At 47.5% G+C, this 21,180-nt stretch overlaps 1 protein-coding gene across 3 annotated transcripts in view; it reads right to left on the bottom strand.

Annotated features, from left to right (window-relative positions):
• Positions 1-21,180, bottom strand: part of LOC138497955 (serine/threonine-protein phosphatase 6 regulatory ankyrin repeat subunit B-like) — a 759,106-nt gene that overhangs the window by 538,980 nt on the left and 198,946 nt on the right. The window lies entirely within an intron of this gene.

The following is a 21,180-nucleotide window of genomic DNA, read 5'->3' on the forward strand; positions in this document are numbered from 1 at the left end:
GCCAGTATGCAACCTCTCTTAAGATTTCCAGTGTTGTGTGAAACCCCCTATGACCGGCGGTGGCCGCATCATGGGCGTGACTTAACATCAGGCTTCGGAATGAGGTAGGAACTACCCACTGATCGTGGCCAGCTTTGGATTTCCTTACCAGCAAACCGTCTTGGATTCGGAACATTTTTGGACATTTCATCAACACTCTTAGGTCCTCTTTCCCAATGTAATCGGTATCCGTCAGGGGAACATTCTCAGGGTCCTCAAGGTGTTGGTAAAACTTACCAATAATTGGATCCCCCTTCTGAGCTGTGATCAAATCAGCATCAGGGGTCTCCTTGCTCCATTGGGCAATTGAAAGATCATTGTGAGCATTTGTCTGGGACCTAGTGATAGCAGTGACCTGGATTTCCCCCAACAGGGACTCAATCTCAATTAGATCCCCTTGGATGGCCCCGGTTTTGGCCAGCTGATCAGCTAAGTCATTTCCAGTTTTGTCTGGTCCCTCTACTTTGGAATGACCCTTGATCTTTTTCCAATAGATGGTCATCTCATTCGAGGTGACCAGATCATCAATGTTTTGGATCAACTTCCCATGTTTCAAGGGTTTGTTGTTAGCACATAACATGCCTCTGGTTTTCCAATTAACCAGGTGCTCCACGAACCCGTTCCGTACTTAATCAGAATCTGTGATTATGACCAGTTCGTGGAGTTGATGTTGGACAGCAGTGAGGATGGCTTGATGCACAGCCATCAATTCTGCCACCTGACTACTTCGGGGACCGATTTTGTATTCAAAGGAGGGTTCTGGGGACTCATTCACCCATGCATTCCCTACGCCGGCCACCAGTTCTTTCTCCCCGTTGTTGTCAACATGGTAAGAGCATCCATCCACATAGACAGTGGGCATTCCCTCACACTTGTCCTCTTCAAAGACTTTGTGTGGGGAATTAAGGTATGCCTCCATGTTGTCCTTGATTTTTAGACTTTCGTCCTCGAGACAGTTTTCTCTGGCACAATCATGCAAGTTAGCCAGCCCTTGCGCGAGGGGACTCTTCTTGTTTTGGCCATATCTGACCTCCACAGGAAAGCCTTGCATTGACAGAATCCAGGAAGTAATTTGGGAATTACTCACATTTCCGGCCCGGATTCTGTCACTTTGGAGATATTGCAGAGGCTGGTGTGGAGTCTCCACGATGATGTGTTCCCCCTGGATAAACGGGCGGTAATTCTTCAATGCCCACACCGTTGCCAGGAGTGCCTTCTCACAATCGTTGAATTTTTTCTCCACAGAGGATAAAGTTTTGCTCGCATAGGAGATTACTTTATTGACCTTGTCATGCTTTTGGTATAATACTGCCGTCAAGCACGTATTAGAGAACCCTGTCTCCAGGAAGAACTCCTTGTTTCTGACAGGGTAAGCTAGGCAAGGCGCTTGTGAGAGGCGTCTTTTGAGTTGTCTTACCGCCTCGGATTGTTCTGGACCCCATTCCCACTTGACCCCCCCCCCTTCAAGAGATGAATCAGGGGTCTCTGCGTAGCCTTCAATGAACTTTCTGCTGTAATTAGTCAGTCCAAGGAGGCTCCTTAGTTCCCGCAGAGTTGTGGGGTCTTTCAGTTTCTGAAGTGCTTCCACTTTCTTTTCCTGGGGAAAGAGACCCTCAGGAGTAATCTCATGCCCGAAGAAATTAACACGGGTTCTACACCACTGTGCTTTCTGAAAGGAAAGTTTTGCTCCGGCAGCCATCAACTGCGTCAGAACATAACTGATCTCCGCTATGTGTTCCTCCACAGATGACCTTTTGATGAGGACATCATCTACATAAGCCAGGTTACCCCTTGCACCCAGGTCAGGCATGGCCTTGTGTAGGAAAATGTTGAATTCATTGCCGGAGTTGAGGTATCCGAAGGGAGTCCGGGTCCATGTGTACTGCTGGCCCCCAAAGGTAAAAGCCAGCTTGTATTGGTCCTCCCTACTGACAGGCACAGTCCAGTATCCATTGGTCAGGTCCATTGCAGTGAATACCTGTGACCCCTGGATCTGGGCCAGCCCTTGGTCAATGTAGGGCAGAGGCCATCGAGAAGTATGGACCCGTTTGTTGAGCTCCCTGAGGTCGGCACAGAGTCTCCACTGGCCGTTTGGCTTCAATATTCCCAGCACCGGATTATTGAAAGTGCTGTGGACTGGATGGATTATTCCCCGCGACTCAAGGTTCTTAATTATTTCAGTAAGGGACTCCATGGATGCGAGAGGCAAGCGATATTGCTTCACAAACACTGGAGTCATTCCAGGGTCCATGGGGATTGTTGTTGTGTGGATGTCGGTGCGACCACAGTCATATGAGTCTATCGCAAAGAGATCTTGGAAATCCAAGAAAACTTGTTTCAACTTTTGCTTCTGTTCCAGAGTCACACATGCATCAGCTAGGTTGACTCTCTCTTCCACCATCTGCCTGAAGCCTGGAAAGACTTGTGGTTTGGCTATCTCAGCGGCCTCCTCCAGCTGGGTGGAGAAGTCCCTGGTCAGAGGGCTGATTTGGACTGGAGGCCTCAGGTGGGAAAGGCAACCCTCATGGACCTCGAAAATCACCTCATCCCTCCTGAAGTCACAAGTCACATCTTCCTTACCATAGGGGCAGGAAGTGTACACCAGGAAGTTCCCCCCATGCCGGGTAAAAATCCTGTCTGGTGTTGTATTGTCATCACTGTCACTGTCAAAACAGTCCTTGGGGATTGGTCCTAACAGTTCGTTTCCCAAATCGATGGAAAAATGTCGGTCATCAACCGCCATTCCAATAATGGTGCCTGCGGCTAGAGTAATACTCTTTAAGTCGCTGTTATCCACCTGTATTAGAATGGTGTCATGTTCTATGTTGACTAATGGAGTTGGGTTTACCCCCAAGCCTTGCTGTTGGAGAGAAGTGTTTAGATGTATGTAAGCATCAGGGTTTTTCAAATGTTGTCCTCTTTTAACTTTCACTTCCAGGGAGAATTGTCGGGTCCTTTCTGGGATGGTGACTTCCTCTTTGATCTGAATTTCAACTGCATAAGGTAGCAATTGAGCTGACCTAAATGCTTTTTCTGGATCATCAAAGCCCATGGGATTGTCCGCTAATCAGGACCAAGCTTTGAAGTTTATTAGGTCCAAACTAATGGCAAAGCGATTGAGAATCTCACTGCCTAAGTAAAAGGCGGCAGTGACGTCTCGCACGACCCAACAATTATGGACTATGCTCTTGTTGCCAATGGAGATTTTGAGCATACACCTGCTTGGGAGGAGCTGTTTGGAATTAGGTGCTTCCAGGTCCATTTCCCATTTGTCTATCAGTTTGAATGTGGGAATGGCTGGATCTTTTGGGAGTTGGCGGAACATGGCTTCGCTGATGAAGCTCTTACCGTTGTTCACACACACTCGAGCGAGAACAGAGTCCTTCCCATCATTTAACTGGACAGGGATGAACAACTGCTCTCCAATTTGCTGAATATCAGCCAGGCTCTGAGCTGCTTTCACATCTTTCTGGACTATAGGAGTGGGAGTTTCTGATTGTGGATTAGTAAAGAATTTCAGGGTGTTTCCTTCCAGTGTGGAATACCACCTTAAACTGGAAGGAAGGTTGATTTTTAGAAATAGAGAGGACCCCCCATCACCAGTCTGTTGTCCTACTGCTATTACTGTCACGTCTGGAATTTGGTTGTTCTGGAAGTGAAATTCTACTTGGTCAGATTTTTGTTCAACCATGTGGCAGGTGCCGTTTAAACTAACATAGTTGACACTCTGTTTTAATTTTATTGGTCGGCTAGTCTGGGTCCAGAGGACCTTGTTTACACAACTCTATTAGGGGTGACAACCTTCTCAGGAGGTCATTCCCTAGTAAACAAGGGGTGCCCTCTGGAGTCACTACTATGACCGGGTGTTTCACCTTGTGTCGCCCAATCTTAATGTCCAAGTCTGCAGTCCCCTCAACGGGAATTTCCTTCCCGTCATAGTTCTGCAGTTGTCCAGGAAGAGAGGTGAGAGGAATTCGGTAATTCTCCCCCCTTCCTGCGTTTAGTTCCTCAAAGGCCCTTTTGGACAGAAGGGTAGCTTGGGATCCAGTGTCCACCAGTGCCAAAATTGTACCCTGCCCCTGTACTTGTACCGGGGCATAGTATCTTCCCTCCTTCTCCTCAAGGGGGCACAGATAATGCACATTTTTGGACAACTGGTGGGCTAACTTTCTGGTTTTGGACATTGCTAGCGAAGAGATTTGGGCAGAATTCTGTGGAGAGCCTTGGGAATCTGAAAGAAAAAGTTGGCAACTGGAGATCAGAGCCATTGTGGGTTCCCCTGGTTCCGGTTCCGGGCGGCCCCCCCTTTTTGGAGGCAGTCACCAGGATGGGTTTGAACCAGGGGATTTTGGTATTGTCGGTTCTGGGATGAGATGATGGGTGGCGGTAGATCAGTCTCCATATCTCCCCAGTCTGAATTGGCCTCACTTGGGACCCATTTTTGCTTGGGAGGAGTTCCCCCATCTCTGAAGGAGAAGATCCTTTTCCCAGGATCCTCTGAGGATCCCTCTCCCTCAAATTGGAAGATCTGTACCTCCTCCACAAAGTGGGTCTGTTTGGGTCCTTTGTTTCTCCTACCTCCTCTCTGCTCCTTGGGTGGCAGACTTTCAGGGGTAGGAGATTTTGTTTCCGGTTCCTGGTTTTCCAGGGGCTGTTTACAAGTTGGGAAGGAAGCTTCCTCCAAGGCTTTACACCCCACTTCCCCTTGTGCCTCCTCCCTGGGAACCGGTGGGTTATCGGGGTGCTGCCGCCGTTGTTGTTCTGGAGCACCAGGTCCAGAGTTTGGGGCATTCTGCGGTGGTATGCTCATCTGAGGGTTCTGTTGAGCCCTCAGTATGTGACCAAGATCCCGTGCCATATTTTGGACCTGGCGCTCAAGTTGTGAAACCCGCTCAGGCTGATACAGGGCTCTATTTTCTCCCCTGGGCTGATCCTGGGAAGGGTAGCTATCCCTTCTCCGGTAGTACCCCTGGTTGGCAAGATTTTGGTACCCCTCCACCCTTGGCCCCCCCTCTCCCGGATTAGGTTGTCTGGGCTCAGGGAATTGGGGAAAGAAGGATGGATGATTTTGGGGCTGGAAATTGGGTGGATACCTGGGGAAAAAGTTCTGGCCAGGATTTGGAGAATTTCTGCCCTCCTGGGGGAAGTTAGGAGGGAAGTTCCCCGGGTCAGGTGCTTGGCTGGATCCCCCCCCTTGGGCTGGAGGAGTCCACACATAACCCAGGATTGGTCGGTTTCCCTTGTAGCGGGGACTTACATAGTCAGGGGAGCGGGGGACCCCATTTGTGGGACTACCTCCTCGACTCCCTGTCTGTGACTGGCCCGAGGGCCTTCTGGGCTGTGAATTATTAGGTGCAGGTAGGTTTTTAGGCCCCCCCCATCTCCAAATCCAAAACGGGGGTGACCTTTACCTCTGCCACCTTGGCAGCAGCAGGGGTGCTGTTGGTTTTGGGATTTTTAGCCTGTTCAATGACCCAGTCTAAAGATCTTTTCTCATGAAAATCTCTCACGAGCTGGGTCATTATATATTTGGGCAAGGCATGGAAAAATGTATTGACAAATTCTCTGCTGTCTGTGCGCACCCTTCTGGTGGTCTGCGCAAAGGCACGTTTCAGTTCTTGCACGAATTCTTGTGGGGCCTGATCCTCCCCACATTGCAAATTGTAGGCTGCCTTGCGAGCCTCTTGAGGATTTCTGTGAACAGAAAAATGTTTCAAGATGGCCGCCTTATAGGTGGACCATGTTAAATGATTTTGGTCCTCCAGCCCCGCAAACAAACTGGAGTATTCTGGGGAGAATGTCCATTTGACGTACTGGATGCAGCTACTGCTGTCCTTCAAATGTAAAGTCTCCATCATTTGCTCATAGAGCTCCAAGTGTTCCCATACGGAATACTTGGTGTTCTTATGATAAGGCGTGATAACACTCCTTATTGCCTTTATTTGCTTCAATGGGTCCTTAAGCAAGGCCCTTTTTGCCTTATTGGCCTTTTTGGTTCGGGTAACCCTGGTCCATTCATCCTCTGACTCAGAGGCACTGCTCCCAGAGGTTCCTGTCTGATCTTCCAGGTTTTCCCAGATTCTGCGAGCCTGGGAATGGCTGGCAGAATGTGGGGACCTGGTCTCCTGTGTCCTGCGCCGTTCAGAGGAGTCTTCAGATTCCTCCTTGCTGCCAGGATTTGATGGGTACCCCCCCCCACTGACCTAACTGGGCAGAAGTTTTCAGGATGCCCTTAATGGGCCTATTCTCCTGGGGTTCCGCCCATCCATTCCTGGGAGGTACTGGCCTATGAGCCCCATGCTTCTGGCTGGATAGTAATCTGCCATCCCTGTGGCCCGGTGCTCATGTGCGCCAGGGGACATGGGGTGGCAGAGTCCAGGGACTGAGAGAGATAAAGGCCTCTGGTACTAGGGCTCCTGAGGTTATGCTCAGGAGTTTCCCTTTCCCAACGAACCTGGTCTCTATCCGCCCCTGCTCCCTGTTGCAATGCAAGAGCCTGCGCCTTCAGTTCCTCAGTTAAGGCCTTACTAGACTCTTTCCTGCATCGCTACCTGTTGTTGGAGCCTATCATTGTGCTGGCAGAGAGCCTCATTCTCTCTCTGCGTTTCCTGATTGGTCCTGGAGCACTGGGCCAGTCTTTGCTGCAGGAGGGTTACCTCCTGAGCTGTGTCCCTATTGGCCTGCTCCTGTCTTGCCAGAGCCTCCTCCACCCTCCTGGTGTGCTCTAGCAAGTCCTGGTGTACTTTTCGGAGGTCACCCCCTCCCTGGTGGGCCAGGTGATTTTCTTCCATTTTTCTTCTTAAGTGGCAGACTTCCTGGCCTAAGGTGTCCCTTTCCTGACAAAGAGCTTGAATTTGTGACGCCAGGTCGTCCCTTTGCCTTTGGAAGGCACCAGCTTTCTGGCGCTCCTGATCAAACTTTGCCTGGGTATCCAGGTCTTTCAGGATCAGTTTATTGCTCTCCTCTTTCTCTCTGTCTAGTTGGATTTGCAGGGTGGCTACCTGCTCTGTGCATGCCCTGTTGAAATTGATCTGTTGCTCCAGCTTTTTCTGGCTCTGCAGTTGGGAGTCCAAACTGTCTTGGCATTCCTTCTGCAAAGCCAGAATTCTGGTATCCTGGTCAGCCTTTTCCTGTTGCAGGATATCCGTATCCTTCTTTATTTTAATGATGTGCTGTCTACTCTCATTTTCGGACTCCTGGCTTCTGTGCAACCTCTGCTCAGAAGAGTCCAGATCAGATTGGGCCTTCTGTAATGCCAGCAGTTGCCTACTCGCCAGATCTTGGCCTTCAGCACATTTGTCCTGCATGGCTCCCATATGTAAATATAAATATGCCGCTACCCTGGCAATCTTGTGGTGCTCGTCCTTGGCCTTAGGGGCCATATATAGTTCACTCAGGGCCACATGTAGGGGACCCTGATCTCCCCATATATCTGACCCTGTTTCAGTGATCTGGGGTGCGATTGCCTGCAACCAGACCGTCCACTCACCTCTCACAAATAGGTTATGTAAGAAGTGCTCTCTGACTATTTTCATATCTACCAAGGTCGTCATTCTGGAATTTGAGTTCCTTCCTGACTTACAGAAGTTTGTATTTTATTTTTGCAAAACAGACCTTTTCCTTAGAGCGTTCCTTTGAGGAGTGCTTTACAGCGTAACACAGCGTGGTGATCCAACCGGATATGTGTATCTGGTCAGCTGGCACGCTGTATTAATCTGCACAAGTGATAGATCTAACCCAAACGTCCGGCTTGAGCCCCCAATTTGTAAGAGGATTCAATTCAACACTACAGCTAAGTCAATGCCTAGTCTGGGATACTGAATGGAAACCCTTATTGATATATCTTTGTGTCCAGTTCATGAGTTCTGGATGACTACCCCTATATAACACCCCTCTCTTGGAATCCCCCTGACCCCACTGAGCCAAGAAGTAGTTCTGTTTTGCAAGTTTAAAAGGTTTATTTGAGAAAAATTAAACAATATATATATATATCACACTTTTATGATAAATTAATAATTAATATCACACTTCAGAACATGAGCAGTTAACAACAATGGGTAATGTTCTACTAACAAACTGATTGGGTTACTCAGAAGTAATATAAAGAATGAGGTAGCACGCTTGGGAATAGGAACAGAAGAATAAGGTGGTAGAGAATGCTTTATCTAGTTTCAGATGGATGCAATGTTGAATGAAAATGCAATACAGAAAATACTCAATATGATTTCAACAAAACAATGTAATCACTTTTCTCTGGCAATCCACTCCCCCCTTATGCAATGTAAGGAAATGAAGAGGAGAGCACACAGTTCTTAGAAATGCAATCAAATGTAATTCAGTTCACCCCATCAAGCTTAGACTACAGAAGTTTGAAACACAGGCAAAATGCTTTGAATATGGTGACAATGCAGTGAGAAATATGCTGAAAATGCTTTTACTTCCCTTAGGAGGTTCAGGGTGAGTGGTATCTAGTTAATATGAGTTCAGGCTCACTCTAGCAATGATTCAGGGATGGTTCTTAAGAGGCAAACGAAATTTAGCAGTTCAGGCAAAAGCAGCTATCTTTTTACAAGTAAAGAAATCGGGCCAAATCGCAAATCGCGGCAAAATTCGCGAGTGCGAGAATCGTGATTACGGCAAAAGTATAAGAAGTAGGTTCTAGGCTTGTTGAAAAGCTGAGATTCTAAGCTTTCAGAGGAAAGTTAAACCAATTTCCTAGCCCAAACGGTTACAGAGTTATGAACGATTTTGTGAAGGTTGTTTTTCGGATTTGAAATTTTAAAAGTTCAAAGCGACAGGTTACAGCTTGCAGCTAGAAAATGACAGGTGACAGCTTTGCAACTTCAGAATTGACAAGTGACAGTTAGGAGGCAGTTCTACTTAGGTTAAAATAGTTTGGATTAGATTATTTTAACTAAGAGATTGGTTCTGCACAGTTCTTCTAGGTACTCACAATATATTCTTGAAATAGGCCTCGCCACGGAACTGGTCAGGTTTTGGACTGGACTCCGGTTCTGGTCTCGGCACTTCACAGTGATCTGGGTCAGCTCTGCTCTGCTGGTCTAGCCTCTCTGGATTCTGGATACTGCTCTGCTTTCTGGGTACTGCTACAGGTTCTGGAGATTGATGGATTTGAAGTCTGGATCTCTGGATGTGAAGTCGTCGGTCAGCATGCTCCGCAGCAAATGGAATTGAATCTCTCTACCTGTCCCAGCAGTCTCTTTTTATGTGTTTTGAAAGTGTGTGTGTGTGCAGCATCACTAGCCAGCCCCTCTCTCAACTGCCCATTGGTCAAGCTTTCCGCACTGCTTTGATTGGGGGAAGGAAATGTGTGTCATGGTGATGCTGTTTTATGGTCTGCAGAAAGGATACTCCCCTGTCAAATTGCACACAAATCTATATTTGACCTAAAGACATATTTCATAGATACGCAGTGGTTTGAAATTACATGCACCCATCACGTATCACATGAGGTATACTCTGTTCAAACTCTGATGTTTCGAAGAGCTCGCATTCAGAACTGGCAACATTTTGCGTTTTTTAACTGGTTTTGCAATATTGGTTTTTCATTAAAAATTATACACATATAAGGGGGGGCGTGGCTAGCAGCCATCCGATGAGGACGTGAGCTCGCGCTGCTCCCGCACCACTGGCTCCATCCTGCGAAATCCTGACAAAATATATCTTCGTGCGAAATCCTGAAATAACACAGCGGTGGGAGAGACTCTCCTGCACCGAATCGCGGCGCTCCGACACAAATCGGTGTACGGATTCACCGTCCAGACCGTGTGGAAGCGACACGACCCGCACCAAGTGTTGAACTCAAAATGGCCGCCATGTCTGCGCACTAATTGTCGACCGAAGGCCGGGGCACACAAATCCGGGCCGGGCGACGGTGGCATGGACCTATTGGCCGTGGTCCGATACATCCAGCGATGTGGTAAGGAGAGGTGGAGCCGGAGTAGAAGGGACTGGTGAACGGGCCTTTCCCCCCACGGGCGAGAGACCCCCGGTCGGAGCTGCGACTCCCGCCTGCGAAGACGGAACCTCAGAGCTGCTAAGAGCGGGGCTGCTCGTGGAAAGAGCAGTGCGTCAACACCGGCTGCTCCCCCACGTTTGGGATTAGACATCGGTAGATTGTACCAACACATTGCCGGACAGAGAATGGGCAAGGAGAAACCCAGGAAAACGTCCACCCAGAGCAGGATCGAGCAATACGCGGCGATGCCAGCACCCCGCTCACCAGAGAGAACGCCGCCGGTCACCCCGGACCCCATGGATAACATTTCCCTGAAAGATATCATGAGTGCCATCACCAGCTCCAGGACTTCGATGGAGAAAAAGATGGACAGCATAGGTGCGGATGTGTCCCTATTACGGCACGACCTCCAGAAGCTGACCGCCCGAACGGTTGAGGCGGAGGCCCGAATCTCTGAAACCGAGGATGGCCTACGTGGCGTCAACAGGCAAGTGACGAACATGTTAGCACGGATAAAGACCCTGGAGGCAAGGGTGGACGATAGCGAGGGCAGATCCCGACGTAACAATGTCCGCATAATCGGCCTGCCCGAAAAGGCCGAAGGGGATTGTATGGAGCTTTTCCTGGAGGACTGGCTGATGAACATTTATGACAGAGAGGCTTTCTCAAAATTTTTTTCTATTGAACGGGCCCATCGCATTCCGACTGGCAGAGTGATACCTGGGGCCCCACCACGCCCAGTGATTGCCAGGTTTCTGAATTACAGAGACAGAGATGCGGTACTCCAGCTAGCAAGATCGAAGGGCTTGGTCACATTTAACGGATCCAAAATAGCCTTTTTCCCCGATTTCACCAAAGAAGTCCAGAAAGCACGCCAATCATTCGACCCGCTTAAAAGACGCTTACAATCAGCAGGCGTCAAATATGGCCTGATCTTCCCGGCCCAGCTCAAAATATTCCACGGTGGCACGTCAGTGCACTTTACCGACCCCAGAGAGGCATGGAACTGGGCCGAGCGGCACATAGAAGGGGATTGGAATGCGGAGGAGAGAAGAAGAGGCAGACGCAACAGCCCTCGACCGGAGCGGCCACCGGAGCAAGGCCAACAACAGCACCAACAGCCTGCTAATCCGCCGCAGGGAAATATTTGAACTGGGGAACAACACGGAGCACGAAACTACGATACTGGGACTTGGACTACTATCGAGTAAACTTGTGCCCCCTCCCCGGGCAGGTCAACGCACGGATTGCAACCAGGCCAGTGGTCGGACGGCCGCCCACCCCACGGGCAAAGTCTAACACCGAGGAAGCCCACGACAGCACCACGGACAGTTGCGTAAGCTATATGGTGCAAAGGCCACTGACTGTGGCTTAGTTTAAAGTTTATTTGTTCTGGTTCAAACTTCGGGCGACAGATACTCCAAGTTGGGTGGGAGTATAGGGAGGGGGGACAGATAACACAACCGGGGCGGTAGATGCCCCCGAGGGAACAAATGTCTGAACAGATGGGAGGAAGAATCTACTCCCGTGTTTGGAGGCTTGTTTTCAGGTTCGTTTTAAATTTTATTCATGTATGGTCCGACAACAGTACACAACCACTTTCACGCGCTTGCGCCTCACAGCGAAACACTAGCGCGTGCATCCCCACGGAATCCCACACATTCTGCTTCACAACAACCCGCTCCCCAGCCAGATGACGCATGACAGATATGATACGAGAACATTGCGTTTTCTTACTTGGAATGTCAACGGGCTGGGTAGTGGGATTAAACGCAAACTTGTCACCCAAACATTAAACAGACACGCGCCGGATGTGGTGATGCTCACGGAAACCCATCTAGCGGGCTCCACATGCAACCTATTTAAACGAGGCCACTATCGTATTGCACTACACTCAGGTTTCACCACGGGCTCCAGGGGGGTCCTCATACTGATTCACAAAAGGCTGCCATTGACTCTATCCAGTGTGTCACAGGACAGGGGGGGCAGACTCGTGCACATGACAGGATCCCTATGGAATCGAACCATAACAATAATAGCCGTGTACGCACCACCCGCGCTGCTGTCAAGTCTCATAGAGGACATAACTCCCCGGATAGCACAGGACTCCTCAGACACACTAATCCTTGGTGGCGACTTCAACGAAGTCATGAACCTGGGCATGGATCGCACACACCTAAGGGGCAGGAATCCTGAACTACACACCAAGCTAGCCTCCTTCATATCAGCACTGGGCCTGAGGGACGTGTGGCGGGACCTTCACCCGGGGGAGCGGGAATACTCTTTTCATTCGGGCGCGCACGCTTCCCTCTCCTGGTTAGACTACTTTTTCGTGCCAACCACCGAGATACATAGGGTAACTAGTGCCGCACTACTTCCACGCGGCATCTCTGACCATTCTCCCCTAGTAATGGAATTATCAACATCACGACCCATTCCCCCACCCTCATGGCGCCTCAACAATTATTATCTAGGCTTCCCAGAGCTAGTTGAGCGAATACAAGAAACCACAACCAAATATTTCGAGCTGAACGCTGGGTCAGTAGACGACCCGAGCTTATTATGGGAAGCGTACAAGCCGGTCTTGCGGGGAGAGATCATCTCCTGGATAGCGGCGCAAAAAAAGGCCCACATGCAAAAATTACACGAAGCGGAAGTTCAGGTGGAACGGGCAGAAAGTGCGCATCTGGCGCGAGACCTGCCCGAAACGAACCGAGCTTTAATCCTGGCCCAAAAAAAACTGCACAATGTAGCCTTAGACAATGCCAAGCAGGCACACGCCACAATGCGAGCCAGATTATATGAGACAGGCGATAAGGCGGGTAAAATGTTGGCCTGGCTGGAACGTAGGGATGAAGGGCACAAACAGGTCAGGATGATCAAACCCGACAATTCAGAACCGCTGTGGACAGACCAGGCGATCGCAGAAGGCTTTGCTAAATACTACGCAGGGCTCTATGGGTCGCCGGAAGGCCCCATTGATCTCTCTGTGCTGAACGGGATCACCCTACCCAGCCTAACGGACACACAAAGAGGGCTGCTTGAGGCAGCCATTACCGAGGAAGAGCTTGGGGCGGCCATGTCTCAACTAAATCCTGGGAAAACTCCGGGACCAAACGGCTTCCCGGTAGAGACGTGGAAGGGGGTGGAACCGAGTGCGTTAATCCCGCATCTCTTGCAGATGTACACTCACTCGAGGGAGCAAGGGCAGCTTCCCCTGGACCTAAGAAGGGCCACTATAGTGGTGATCCCCAAAGCAGATAAACCACCAGAGAGGTGTAGCTCATACAGGCCCATCTCATTACTTAATACCGAGACCAAAATCCTGGCGAAAGCATTGGCAATCCGCCTGCAGAAAGTTATCTCATCACTTATACACCCTGACCAATGTGGCTTTATGCCCCAGCGGTCAACGCGTATGAATATCCACCGACTGCACACCGCGATTGAAAAATCCCCCCTATTGCGGGACCCCTTAGCCCTGCTAGCAATAGATTTTGAAAAGGCTTTCGATTCGGTACACTGGCCAGCATTGTGGGAAATAATGCGCCGAATGGGCTTTGGTGACCAGTTCCTGGGATGGGTACAACTACTATACGAATCCCCTGAAGCTGTGACCAGAGTAAATGGTTGGTCTTCGCAACCGTTCAGACTGGGCAAGGGAACACGACAGGGGTGCCCCCTGTCTGCAATGCTCTTTGCGCTGGCCATAGAGCCACTGGCAATTCTATTACGTGAATCTCGACTATGGAAGGGCTTCCGGTGGACAGAAAATTGGGAGGATAGGGTCTCGCTGTATGCGGATGATCTGCTTTTGTATCTAGCGGACCCCATAGTCTCGTGCCCAGTGGTGATTGGTATATTGAAGGATTATGAATCCTTTAGTGGGTTGAAGGTGAACTGGTCGAAGTCCACACTATTCCCACTGAGAGAGGTGGACAGCGCTGAACTACGGGACTGCCCATTTCGCATAGAAGCTGACCAATTCCGCTATCTAGGGGTACAGATAACGACGAATCTGGCCGAGTATGTAGAGAAGAATCTCCACCCGGTCACTAATCGCCTTGCGGACGACGTCAAACACTGGAACGCCCTTCCACTGACCCTATTAGGGAGAGCAGCGTTATTCAAGATGTTGGCGTTACCTAGATTCCTGTATATACTCCAAAATGCCCCGCTACACATCCCCAGACAAGAGTTTCACAGAATTGACAGGATCCTTCGGAAACTCCTGTGGAATAACGGACACCCAAGACTGGCGCTCCACATCCTGCAGCGCTCCATCTGGGAGGGAGGCATAGGATTGCCGCGTATACAGACATACTATTGGGCGAGTCAAATGGCGGTGATAAACGACCTCCTACACGGCGATTCCTCGCTACCCCACATAAAATTCGATACTCTCGATGGGACCAGCACAACCCCATTAGAATCCCTATACCGGAAAACTAACAGCAGTAGTAACAAAACAATGGCTAATCACCGAACGCTAGTCTGGGAAGAGGCACACAAGCACATACACTGGGAGGGGAGAACCACACCAGTACAGCCACTGTGGGCGAACAAAAATATCCCGGAACTGGGCAAACTTCCAAAATGGCGGAACTGGGTGGCTGCGGGAATTTCCAAAGTAGGAGATGTGTTCCGGGAGGGGAGTCCGGTGACATTTGAGAGGTTAGTGGAGGATTTTAATCTGCCTGCCACGGACCGATATCGGCAAGTGCAATTGTGTCATGCTTTACAACAGCATTTACCTGCACTAAGAGATATGGCGGACTGCACCCCCATAGAAAGAAACCTGGTTCTGGAGAGCATAGATGTCAAAATTACCTCAGTAATGTACAATGTCCTCACCTCGTTTGCCACGCCGGAGCTTTCAAGCCTAAAATCTAAGCGGGAGAGGGATGTGGGAGCGATATTGCCCGAAGATTGGATAACGATCCTAATGTACCCAAGAGATACGGCCATCTCGGCCAGGCTACGCCTGGTACAACTCAAAATCCTGCATAGAATATATTACCCGCGGGTAGCGTTGTACAGATGGGGCAAGACCACAGACCCAAACTGCTTGCGATGCCTTCAAAACGAGGGCACCTTCTTTCACATCATATGGGATTGCCCACACATCACGACATACTGGCAGCACTGTTGTGACACACTCAGTAAGGTTTTGGGTCGAACTGTGCTCAGAGATCCAAAGCTGATGTTGTTGGGAGTGGAGGAAGAGGGTGAAATGTCTCGCTCCGATAGGCTATTATTTGCAACCTCCACGGCACTGATTAAGCGCAACATTGCTAGGCTGTGGGGCTCGAGCGTTACCCCCGTGCACGCACAGTGGTTGGATGATGTGGAAGCATGCATTGCGATGGAGCGAAGGGTATATGCGGCCAGGGGATGTCCTAGGAAAGCGGGGACAATCTGGGAAAAGTGGGAGAATGCAGTATGAAATTCTTTAGTAGGAACTAGGCCGACGGCCAGCATGTGATGGCAGAGCAAGAAAGTGCATAACGCTGACAATGTGTCCTCAAGATGTTGTAAAACGGACCATACACTCTTTACTGTTTATGTTATTATTGATGGTCGGACCCTTCAGGGTCACTGTTTTTTCTTGTATGATGTAATAAAACCAATAAAAATGTTTGATCAAAAAAAAATTATACACATATACACGGCCTGCCCATACATACTCCAGTAAATTCCCATGTCTCTTGCTTAAACACAGAGTCTGTGGTGTCAATAAATAGCGGGGTTTTGCCCCAGAACATCACACAAATTCCCAACGCGTCTTAAAACGTGCACAGAAAAATCACAAGAATTATGGTATCAGTTAGATAATTTTGACAAGTCCGCACCATGAGTTATACATCTTTCTTAAAATCATATTCTGGCCAACAGGGGTGTGTCTTTTCAGGTCACATGGTGTAGAAACCAGTTTATCCAGTTTCTGCCAAGCTCAGAGACCCTGCCCCTCCCAGCTTCTGCCAAGAGGAAGCTATTTTACGGCCTACCCTATAAACCATCTGCCTGAGTCAAGGAAGGGCTTTGTTCAAAAGGAAGCCATTTACGACCACCCTAATAAACCATCTGCCTGGGCCCAGGACAGGCCTTTGTTCAACTCCCTGTAGCTGCTCCACCCCTAATCTAATCAGAGAGGTGACAACTCCTTTTGGCAAGGGGAAGAGTGGCTGAGCAGGTTTTAACTCATGTGGGGGTAGATGTCAGGCAGAATTCAGTTTCATTAAGCTAGGTTTCAGATAAAATGTCACTTTTTGTTCCCCAGTTTAAGTCAAGACAATTTTTACACATGCAGCTAGAATGCTGATTCTAAGTTCAAAACTATGACATTTTAACAGTTACAAACTATGTGACGCTCAAAAGTAGGTCACTCAGTTAATTTAAACATTTTTGATTTTGGTGGTTTTAATCCAGTTTCAGTTAGGCTGCTGCAGACCTGCAGAGCTCAGCCAGTCTTGTTATGAAAATTGTTTTGGGGCTCTTCAACTTCCCAGATTTAGTATGCACACATACCTCATTCTGCCAGATGTCCGCTGGTGTTCAGTGAGATTTTTGGATATGTTGTAATGTTTGAAAATAGGCATTTTGAGCTGGCATTCAGGGAAACAAAAGGTGATTTTAAAGTGCGGTTTTCCTTTGGCACACATTTCACTCATGGCACCCTGGCCCATCCTGCTCGCACTGGTGGCTGGCAAGTTAGGCAACCATTTTAGTGTGCACAAACTGCATGGTTCTCCTGGATTTTGGCGCACATGTGGGCTTTTGGGCCATCTTGGATTTTCTAAGCCCACAGCACCAAATGTTGCAGCATGATAGCTCAAACGTGGGTCAGGACACCCAACAAGCTCTAACGGACCCGTATTGAGCAACTTGCACGGCCTGAAGATTCGCCTTTGATGTCCCTACCAACAAGCTGTTACAATAATCAAGGTGTGAGTTAATCAGGGCCGTAGCTAGTAGGGATCTATTTTTAGTGTGATGTATGGGTGAATGTGGAGTCATCCATTTTGGATGAGCTTGACTTGACTACCTTAGAGGTGGGTCATTACCTAAATGCCATCAAAGGGGTAGTTTGGAGCGAGACCTTGGGTCTTTTTAAGTCTGTTCCTAAGACAATAATCCAGCATGAGTTGGGTTTGATTTCTCTACATGCGAGGACCCAATGGAGGCAATTGTCAAACTATCTAAAAATGATCCTCCCACCCAATAATTCTCTATACGAGGATCTGGGTGAATTATTAATAAACCAGTCTGTTAAATCACTAAACGTGTTTAAAGCAAACTATAGGGACATCCTGGAAGCCAATAACTCCTCAGATGAGGAGTTGGCCTCGAGGCCATCCATTACTAGGAAAAAACTATTCATTATGGACATCTCATCTTAAAACCTACAGTGAATAGGCAGGGTTGCTGAGAAACAGGAAGGATCTTCCCAAATGTGAGTATGTGTTCCCCAGTAACAATATACAAGCAGTATATATATATACGCTTTTGGCTAAAAAAAACTCCCCACCTTAGAGCGAATAAGCTCTTGCAATCCAGAGGTAGTGACTAGGTCACACTGGAGATTGTGTGAATCTACGTCCCAAATGGAAACTTTGAAGCACCTGGTTGTAGATTGTATCAAGTTAAAAAATACTAGAGATAAATACTTCAGTTCAGTAATTCCCATGCACTTTACTTCCTTGAGCGGGACCCTTTGGGCTCGTCTGATGTGGGGGTGATGGTTTGTCACTCATAACCGCCCTACATGGCTTTTTGGTAGAGACATTCAGGAGTATAGAAGTAACTATTTAGGTTTTCTTTAAAGTAATTATTGTACTTTATGAGTCAGAGTATGCATGTATGATCTTGTACAGTTTTTACTCTTTTCTGTTTTATTCTTTCTTCTTTTTTAATGACTTGAACTGTATTATAAATTCATTGAAATGTGAAAGGTGTATTTTACACAAAAAATCATTAACACAATGAAAACACAAAAATAACCCTTCCACAGCTGGACTGGGTTCACAGGCCTGACACATGTGTGATATCAAATTGATGTGGCTTGAGTAACTATGAGAGATGCTAGCTACAATACCCTCAACTCAGGTATGTCCTATATTTGCAGTTCAAAGTGCCACAAGGACAGTATTCCCATAGCTATGCAGTTTTTTGCAACCAGTCTATATCTTAAATGCAGCCCCTGCACTGTAGTGACTTTGGCTGCCACTGCAAGTGTCAAGAAGGCCCCTGTGACAGCTGAACCTGCTCTGTGCCACTGGGGAGCAGGCACTGCCGATCAGGAGACTGATGCAGCAGGGCACAGGTGTACACTATGCTTTTGGCATGAATGGGTAATTTGAATGGCAGATGACCATTTCTGAGATGAAATAACCCACCTCCATTTATTAGTTTGATAAAATTCAAAAAGCCCACACCCTTACAAGTTGTCAATACCTCATAATGTCAGCAGCTCATGGATGTGACAAAAATATTAGGTCTGCCAATAGTCTGCAAAGTGCGCTTAAAGGAGGTCCCTAAGTAAGACAGGACCTGCAAAGGTATATTTTCTCTTTGGAATTCTCTATTCAGGGAGAATGGCAGGGCTGGCAGAATGTGTTGTGACTTTTGGAGCCCATTTGAAAATTATTTTGCTCCCCTCCACCTCCCCCCTGCCCTAGAGCTTAGAGAAACAGTCTGGAAGTGTTGAAAGGTGCTGTTGCCGTCCCTGTGAAATTTTGACAGAAATATTATTGTCCTAGATTTGAAATTGTATGACATAATGTCGTTGTGAAGCCCACATTCTCATGATGATATTCACCTGGCATACCTGAGGGCATGGTCCGCAGCAGCTAGGATAATTCTGGTCCTCAGAAGAAGTCTTGGGGCCAGGGATTCTGACATTATCCACGGACAGTGAAGTTGTCTTAACTTGCAATGATACCAACAATGGCATTGGACCGTCTACCTGACCTATCAATTGTTCTGGATGTCATGCATTGTTTCTTCCTTTCTTTTAATTATTGCTATTTGGTTAATAATAACCTTTAACAAAATACAACAAAAAAGATTACAATATCACAATTTCATTATAAAAAAAAAAATTACATATTTTGTATCACAACTTTATACAGAATAAAAATAAAAAAGAAGAAGAAAAAAGCTAAGCTTTCTTCATTACAATAAAAACAAAGAATATACAGTCCTGACCAAAAATAAACAAAAACAATTCCATCATAAATGTTTAAACTCTTTGACTTTCCCGTGTATTCCACACCAAACTCTTCAAGTGTCAATGATCTCAGAAATCCCACCACTGCAATCATATCCGAAGTTGAGGTGTCGCCAAGGCATCTTTTCCCCCAAAAATCCAAATCAATGAAACACAGTGAATAAAAGAAGTGTCTAACATATCTCAATCTGTTCAACTGATGTAGGGGACCTTCCAAACCCAAGTGTCTTAACATTTCCATCACATTCGGTACTCTACAAAATCTGCAGAGAACATTATCAATTTCTATTCTTTTATATTTCAGCAGACTTTCTTTCGTTAGATTTAGATTACATCTGAATCTAAGAAATTGACACTGTACTAGACGGCCAGGGTAGACAGATAGGAACGGTGCAAGAACTTCTTGTGAGCGTCTGCTAGGTGAGCCGATGAAGAATAGCTATGCATTTCTTCCAAGGTCTTAATCCAATCCCAATTTACCAAACTACTTTTTGAGGTCGATACAATACAATATCACACATAGTACTTGCCATTCCCACATGCTGTTTACTATTCATCATTTTATTCACATCTCTATATAAGGTGTTAGGGGTAGCATTCAAAATCTTTCCAAATAGATTTAAACAGTTCTATATCGCTGTACTCCTTAGAGATCGAATGCCTAGTTCATATCGAAATCACCGAAACCTGGAAAAATGGAGGCAGTTTTCAATCTTTTCTCTGAAGCAAGGCCTCAAAACCCGGCAAAAGATTCAGTATCGAGAGATCAAATAATTAAATGTGGTATCAGGTAATAAAATCACGGCAAAAATGTCGCTGGTAAAAAAAATCGTGACAAAAATGCCATAGTTTCACCCGGTAAAGGTGTACCCCATTATACCATTTAAGGGTAGTGGGGGTTGCAGGAGTGTCCCCCACTGCCCTTGAATGGTATAATGGGTCTGGGGGTTGCAGGGGTGTCCCCCGAATCCTTTACATGATTGTGACGTAAAAAAACACGCCATTTTTGCCATGATATTTTGAATTCATAGCCATTTTTGCCAAGATTTTAAGACATGGAACCTTAAATGCTGTATATTAATTTCGGCACAATCTTGCCTTCATAATGGAAAATACACGAAATATTCCATCTGCTTTGTAAATTTGGCATTTTTCCCTACATTTATTTACCATTCAGAGCCACAAACATTTTGCGAGGCACCCTCCCTTGTGAGCCAAGTGAAACTAGAGTCCTCTGTGGCACTGGAGCGCTGGTGGATTACCAGAGATCTTTGGGTTCACTGTACAGGAGTCCCTTCTCCTAGTGCTCCTTAATACCAATACCCCTCTCTCGCTCTTGCCTGCATCATAGGCGTATGGCATCTGCTGCCCACAACTCACCACCAGACCTAAAACTTGCATCCGTTCTTCCCGTTCTGCAGCCTGTAGGGAACTGATGCAGAGGCGTGGACAGGGTAGGACCTGGGTGGGCAAGGCCCACCCAAAATCTGTAAATGCCCACTCAGCAGTGCTCTGTGGGCATTTACAGATGTTCATGCCGCTGCGGTGGGCACAACTACATTAGAGTCAGGCCCCACTTGTTGGACAATCCTGGGTGCGCCTCTGAACTGATGCTGCGGAGCTAATAGTCGCTGAGAAAGTTAATACAAGTATACCTATGCCTATATATCTCTTGGGACAGGTCACTATTGTGTGGCCAAAATATAGTGACACTTATTATCAAGGTGCCAAAAATTGCGAACGTTTGGAACGATATTGTCTTGGAGGCTGAGGGACAGGAGAGCTTTGGGGGGAAGCAGGGTATGAGGGAGGTACAATGGTCTTCCCAATTTCACATAAGGCAGAGAAGCACGACCAATATAAGTGTAAACAATATTGGGACGACAGTATGTACCCCCACAATATTTACAATACTGCTATTGTGATGTGGTTG

This window comes from Ambystoma mexicanum, chromosome 5q (genome assembly GCF_040938575.1).
Source record: "Ambystoma mexicanum isolate Mex_15411 chromosome 5q, UKY_AmexF1_1, whole genome shotgun sequence".
NCBI classification, from domain to species: Eukaryota; Metazoa; Chordata; class Amphibia; order Caudata; family Ambystomatidae; genus Ambystoma; species Ambystoma mexicanum.